Raw genomic sequence first — 7,175 nt, 5'->3', positions numbered from 1 at the left:
TCAGAAGTCACAACCTCCTTGTTCACTGCTTTTCCACTGTCCAAGTGGATTATCAAAACGATAGACAAGATTAGGAGAAATTTTCTCTGTATCTGGATAAGAGGCGCATGAGGGTAAGTGTTATTAAGCTAGGTGAAGGTCTGCTCGTCTAAATACTGTTGGTGATTAAGGTTTTTGATCCAGTTTTCCTTACAAACTGGATCAGCAACAGCCTGAGGGGTGACTCTTGACTTTTGCCACTTTTGAGCAATATATTCAGGTGGGAGAACTCTTCCTCCGGTGATTCCTCAAAAAAAGATTGTTGGGGATTAGGAGTAAAAGATTGGAGCACTTTAGCAGGGCGTTGCTGTTAAGATGACTATGGTTCAACTGGGACAATGTGAACAGACCATGGAAAGGACTGCCTGTTCCTTGCAATGAGACCGATCAGCAACTCTTTGCGACCTGCGCTTTGATTCACATTTGGAATGGGGAAAAGGCCTCATTCCGGTTCGGCAGTTGGCTTGATGGAGTCCCTCTGAAAGATATGGCGCCCGGCTTACTGGTTGGCCTCTAGGAAAAGTATCTATGTTTGTGATGGGATCAGGGGAGGAAAGTGGATGAAGGACCTTGAAAGGATTAACTTGGAGGAGGAAATTGACATGTTCTTGCAGATTTGGTCTAAAGCGCTCAGGGGAGGGGGAGAGGGTCTTAGAAGCTCACAGCCTGCAACTCTTAATCGGCGGTGTCGGCAAATTCATTGTAACGACCTCCTTAAGATTTGGAGTGCTAAGGCGAGAAGCTTCTTTTGCTAAGCAAAATTGGTTTGCCTTCTCTTCCTCTCATCCTAGAGCCTCTGCCATTGCCCTGAGGTCTTCCGTCGCTGGCCGGTGGAGAAAACTTTCACATGGGGTAAAAAATCCCCAATGCCAGAAGATGGCGTCAATGGCGATTCATGTAGTCTGTCCCCTGTGGAAGGAGCGCTGCCATGGGATCTTCCAAAATGCCCAGGCCTCCTCTGATGAGAGCATGTCTTTAATTCGTGCTGAGTGTTAGACCTTCAGTGCATAGGCTAGGTTGATCGACAGTAAGTGGCATATACTCCTATTTTTCTTTAGTTTTCTAGCTGGTTTTGAGCAATGTACATACTTCTCCCTTCTTTAATGCAAACTACGAATGATAAGTCTGAACTGAAATTTAGTCAATGCACCACCGGCAATTAATCGAACATTTGGCGTACACAGGCCTGGGCGGACAGACACTAACCTGACATCAAAACTGCCAGGACGGTCAGCTGGACGGGGTGACGGCGCATCCAATACCCGGCCGGAATTGCTCCGCGCAGCTCTAGCACCGGCAATGTGGCAATTATGAACACGACGGCGTCGTCGGGCCAGCCGAGGCTCCGCAGCGACGCCGCCACCCGCAGCCCGAACCCGGACGCCTAGATGGAGTCCTCGGCCGCCGCGAGTGCCGCGCCACGGCCGCCGAGCAGGGCGGCGGAGCCCAGGAGCGCGCCCAGCGCCAGCCGCCCCGCCCAGTCGCTGGGCGCCTGGCCCGGCTCCTCCGTCGCGTCACCGCCGCCTCGCGCCGGCGTCGGCGCTCTGGCGACGGGAGCGAGAGCTTTGCGGGGAGGCGGCGGGATTCCGGGAGGAGCAGAGGCTGGATCCCTCGGGCGGAGCGCGGGCGGTGGAGCCGCGAGAAGAGGCCTCCGTCTCCAAAATGTCAGCGGGAGAGGCGAGCGCGTGGCGGCGAGAAGTGCGGCCGCCATGGGCCCATGGCTGTCTGGATCGAGAACAGAGGATGCTTTAGCTTGCCGTCGCGGCCGTGGTGCTCTGCGGATTTTGGTCGGTACGGACGGTGGTTACGAGGAGAGGAGGGCTCGTCGGAGTTGGTCTCCTGTGTTTCAACTGTTCAACGAGCCACACGTGTGTCCGGTTTTTCTCTGGTTCAACTGTTCATTACTCCTATAAACCAGTCTAGTTCACTTTTGGTTTTCTAGTGTGTTTACACCGCTGAAAAAATAGCACACTACAGCACCGCTAATAGCCAATTATAGCCTCACCAAATAAATTAGTGTATAATAGATTTTGTAGTGTGTTTAAATCACTGAGAAAATAACACGCTATAGCACCAATAATAGCAATCTATAGCGTTCTAAGCATTTTCTAGCTAAATGAATCAGTGTATAATGTTGTTGGGGAACGTAGCAATAATTCAAAAATTTCCTACGTGTCACCAAGATCAATCTAGGAGATGCTAGCAACGGAAGAGAGGGAGTGCATCTTCATACCCTTGAAGATCGCTAAGCGGAAGCGTTATAAGAACGCGGTTGATGGAGTCGTACTCGCGGCGATTCAAATCACGGAAGATCCGGTCTAGCGCCGAACGGACGGCGCCTCCGCGTTCAACACACGTACAGCCCGGGGAAGTCTCCTCCTTCTTGATCCAGCAAGGGGAGAGGAGAAGTTGAGGGAGAACTCCAGCAGCACGACGACGTGGTGGAGGAGCTTGTGGTATTCCTGCAGGTCTTCGCCAAGCTCTACGGAGGAGAAGGAAGAGTTGGAGGAGGGAGGGGCTGCGCCAGGGAAGGGGTGCGGCTGCCCTCTATCTCCCTCACTATATATAGGGGGAAGGGGGGAGGAGGAGGCGCCCTAGGGTTCACTAGGGGAGGGGCGGCGGCCATAGGGGAAACCCTAGATGGGTTTGGGCGCCCCCACCCCTAGGAAACTTGCCCCCAAGCCGGGAGGGGTGGCTGCCCTAGGGGAGGCGCCCCCACCTCTCCACGTTACGTGAGATGGGGTGGGAGGGGCGCACAGCCCCTTAGTGGGCTGATATGCCCCCTCCCCTTGGCCCATAAGGCCCCCCAACGCTTGCCGGGGCCTCCGAAACACCTTTCGGTCACGCTGGTCGTCACCCGGTACTCCCAGAACAATTCCGGACTCCAATACCCTTCGTCCAATATATCGATCTTCACCTCCGGACCATTCCGGAGTTCCTCGTCACGTCCGGGATCTCATACGGGACTCCGAACAACCTTCGGTAACCACATACTATTTCCCATAACAACTCTAGCGTCACCGAACCTTAAGTGTGTAGACCCTACGGGTTCGGGAACCATGCAGACATGACCGAGACACCTCTCCGGCCAATAACCAATAGCAGGATCTGGATACCCATATTGGCTCCCACATGTTCCACGATGTTCTCATCGGATGAACCACGATGTCGGGGATTCAATTAATCCCATATACAATTCCCTTTGTCCACCGGTATGTTACTTGCCCGAGATTCGATCGTCGGTATCCCAATACCTCGTTCAATCTCGTTACTGGCAAGTCTCTTTACTCGTTCCGTAATGCATGATCCCGTGGCTAACTCATTAGTCACATTGAGCTTATTATGATGATGCATTACCGAGTGGGCCCAGAGATACCTCTCCGTCATACGGAGTGGCAAATCCCAGTCTCGATTCGTGCCAACCCAACAGGCACTTTCGGAGATACCTGTAGTGCACCTTTATAGCCACCCAGTTACGTTGTGACGTTTGGTACACCCAAAGCATTCCTACGGTATCCGGGAGTTGCACAATCTCATGGTCTAAGGAAATGATACTTGACATTAGAAAAAGCTCTTAGCAAACGAACTACATGATCTTGTACTATGCTTAGGATTGGGTCTTGTCCATCACATCATTCTCAATGATGTGATCCCGTTATCAATGACATCCAATGTCCATGGTCAGGAAACCATAACCATCTATTGATCAACAAGCTAGTCAACTAGAGGCTCACTAGGGACATGTTGTGGTCTATATATTCACACATGTATTACGGTTTCCAGTTAATACAATTATAGCATGAACAGTAGACAATTATCATGAACAAGGAAATACAATAATAACCATTTTATTATTGCCTCTAGGGCATATTTCCAACAAATGTCTCGCTAATAGTGTATTTTAAAGGCGGTGCTATAGCACACTAATTTTTTTTCATTGGTTTAGACTAGACTAGATGTTTCTCGTGGACTCTAGAAACTGCACGGGTCCCATCCTATCACTTTATCCTCTCGCATCGATCTGGCGCAACCGCATCTTCTTCTCTTCTTCCTTCTCCGGTTCAAATCCACCCTTCCTTATACATCAAAAGTGTCGACTCCCCGTGGCCGTCGAACGACGCCCCGCCTCTACCCATGGCAGGGGAGCACCTCATTTCCCCGACCTCGCCCACTCAACTGTGCCTACCATGGCTGGCTATGGGAGCCAATGGCCACCGACATGGATTTCTTGGGATGGGCTGCGTAGCATCATGACATCCTCACACATGACCTCACCATGACGCACTCTTCGCCAATGCTTCTCCCCGCTGGACGGGGGAGCCAGTGTTGGAAATATGCCCTAGAGGCAATAATAAATGGTTATTATTATATTTCTTTGTTCATGATAATTGTCTATTATTCATGCTATAATTGTGTTATCCGGAAATCGTAATACATGTGTGAATATATAGACCACAACGTGTCCCTAGTAAGCCTCTAGTTGACTAGCTCGTTGATCAACCGATAGTCATGGTTTCCTGACTATGGACATTGGATGTCGTTGATAACGGGATCACATCATTAGGAGAATGATGTGATGGACAAGACCCAATCCTAAGCATAGCATAAAAGATCGTGTAGTTTCGTTTGCTAGAGCTTTTCCAATGTCAAGTATCTTTTCCTTAGACCATGAGATCGTGCAACTCCCGGATACCGTAAGAGTGCTTTGGGTGTGCCAAAAGTCACAACGTAACTGGGTGACTATAAAGGTGCACTACGGGTATCTCCGAAAGTGTCTGTTGGGTTGGCACGGATCGAGACTGGGATTTGTCACTCCGTATGACGGAGAGGTATCTCTGGGCCCACTCGGTAATGCATCATCATAATGAGCTCAATGTGACTAAGGCGTTGGTCACGGGATCATGCATTGCGGTACGAGTAAAGAGACTTGCCGGTAACGAGATTGAACAGGGTATTGGGATACCGACGATCGAATCTCGGGCAAGTAACATACCGATTGACAAAGGGAATTGTATACGGGATTGATTGAATCCTCGACATCGTGGTTCATCCGATGACATCATCGTGGAACATGTGGGAGCCAACATGGGTATCCAGATCCCGCTGTTGGTTATTGACCGGAGAGGCGTCTCGGTCATGTCTGCATGTCTCCTGAACCCGTAGGGTCTACACACTTAAGGTTCGGTGACGCTAGGGTTGTAGAGATATGAGTATGCAGAAACCCAAAAGTTGTTCGGAGTCCCGGATGAGATCTCGGACGTCACGAGGAGTTCCAGAATGGTCCGGAGGTGAAGAATTATATATAGGAAGTCCAGTTTCGGCCACCGGGAAAGTTTTGGGGGTTATCGGTATTGTACCGGGACCACCGGAAGGGTCCCGGGGGTCCACCGGGTGGGGCCACCTGTCCCGGAGGGCCCCATGGGCTGAAGTGGGAAGGGAACCAGCCCATAGTGGGCTGGGGCGCCCCCCATGGGCCTCCCCCCTGCGCCTAGGGTTGGAAACCCTAGGGTGGGGGGGGGGCGCCCCACTTGACTTGGGGGGGGGGGGGGGTAAGTTACCCCCCTGGCCGCCGCCCCCCCATCCAGATGGGCTCCTGGCCGGCGCCCCCCCTCCCAGGGGGCCTATATAAAGGGGGGAGGGAGGGCAGTAGTATTACAGCCTTGGGCGCCTCCCTCCTCCCCTGCTACACCTCTCCCTCTCGCAGAAGCTCGGCGAAGCCCTGCCGAGACCCGCTACATCCACCACCACGCCGTCATGCTGCTGGATCTCCATCAACCTCTCCTTCCCCCTTTCTGGATCAAGAAGGAGGAGACGTCGCTGCACCGTACGTGTGTTGAACGCGGAGGTGCCATCCGTTCGGCACTCGGTCATCGGTGATTTGGATCACGGCGAGTACGACTCCGTCATCCACGTTCATTGGAACGCTTCCGCTCGCGATCTACAAGGGTATGTAGATGCACTCCTTTCCCCTCGTTGCTAGTATACTCCATAGATGGATCTTGGTGAGCGTAGGAAAATTTTAAAATTCTGCTACGATCCCCAACAGTGGCATCATGAGCCAGGCCTATGCGTAGCTACTATGCACGAGTAGAACACAAAGCAGTTGTGGGCGTTGATGTTGCCAATTCTTCTTGCCGCTACTAGTCTTGTCTTGTCTCGGCGGTATTGTGGGATGAAGCGGCCCGGACCGACCTTACACGTACGCTTACGTGAGACAGGTTCCACCGACTGACATGCACTAGTTGCATAAGGTGGCTAGCGGGTGTCTGTCTCTCCTACTTTAGTCGAAACGGACTCGATGAAAAGGGTCCTTATGAAGGGTAAATAGAAATTGGCAAATCACGTTGTGGTTTTACGTAGGTAAGAAACGTTCTTGCTAGAAACCTATACAAGCCACGTAAAAAAACTTGCAACAACAATTAGAGGACGTCTAACTTGTTTTTGCAGCAAGTGCTATGTGATGTGATATGGCCAGAAGATGTGATGAATGATATATGTGATGTATGAGATTGATCATATTCTTGTAATAGGAATCACGACTTGCATGTCGATGAGCATGACAACCGGCAGGAGCCATAGGAGTTGTCTTTATTATTTTGTATGACCTGCGTGTCATTGAATAACGCCATGTAAATTACTTTACTTTGTTGCTAAACGCGTTAGCCATAGAAGTAGAAGTAATCGTTGGCGTGACGACTTCATGAAGACACAATGATGGAGATCATGATGATGGAGATCATGGTGTCATGCCGGTGACGAAGATGATCATGGTGCCCCGAAGATGGAGATCAAAGAAGCATAATGATATTGGCCATATCATGTCACTATTTGATTGCATGTGATGTTTATCATGTTTTTGCATCTTATTTGCTTAGAACGACGGTAGTAAGTAAGATGATCCCTTATGATAATTTCAAGAAAGTGTTCCCCCTAACTGTGCACCGTTGCGAAGGTTCGTTGTTTCGAAGCACCACGTGATGATCGGGTGTGATAGATTCTAACGTTCGCATACAACGGGTGTTGACGAGCCTAGCATGTACAGACATGACCTCGGAACACACGCAATACACTTAGGTTGACTTGACGAGCCTAGCATGTACAGACATGGCCTCGGAACACGGAGGACCGAAAGGTCG

The 7,175-nt window shown here is 50.8% G+C and overlaps 1 pseudogene; it reads right to left on the bottom strand.

Moving 5' to 3' along the window:
* Window positions 1–1,894, bottom strand: LOC109741784 (uncharacterized; annotated as a pseudogene).
* Window positions 1,895–7,175: the final 5,281 nt, after the last annotated feature.

The sequence above is a fragment of the Aegilops tauschii genome, chromosome 5, assembly GCF_002575655.3.
Source record: "Aegilops tauschii subsp. strangulata cultivar AL8/78 chromosome 5, Aet v6.0, whole genome shotgun sequence".
Taxonomy (NCBI): Eukaryota; Viridiplantae; Streptophyta; class Magnoliopsida; order Poales; family Poaceae; genus Aegilops; species Aegilops tauschii.
The sequence above is the reverse complement of the archived record's forward strand: the minus strand, read 5'-3'. Positions and strand labels throughout refer to the sequence as shown.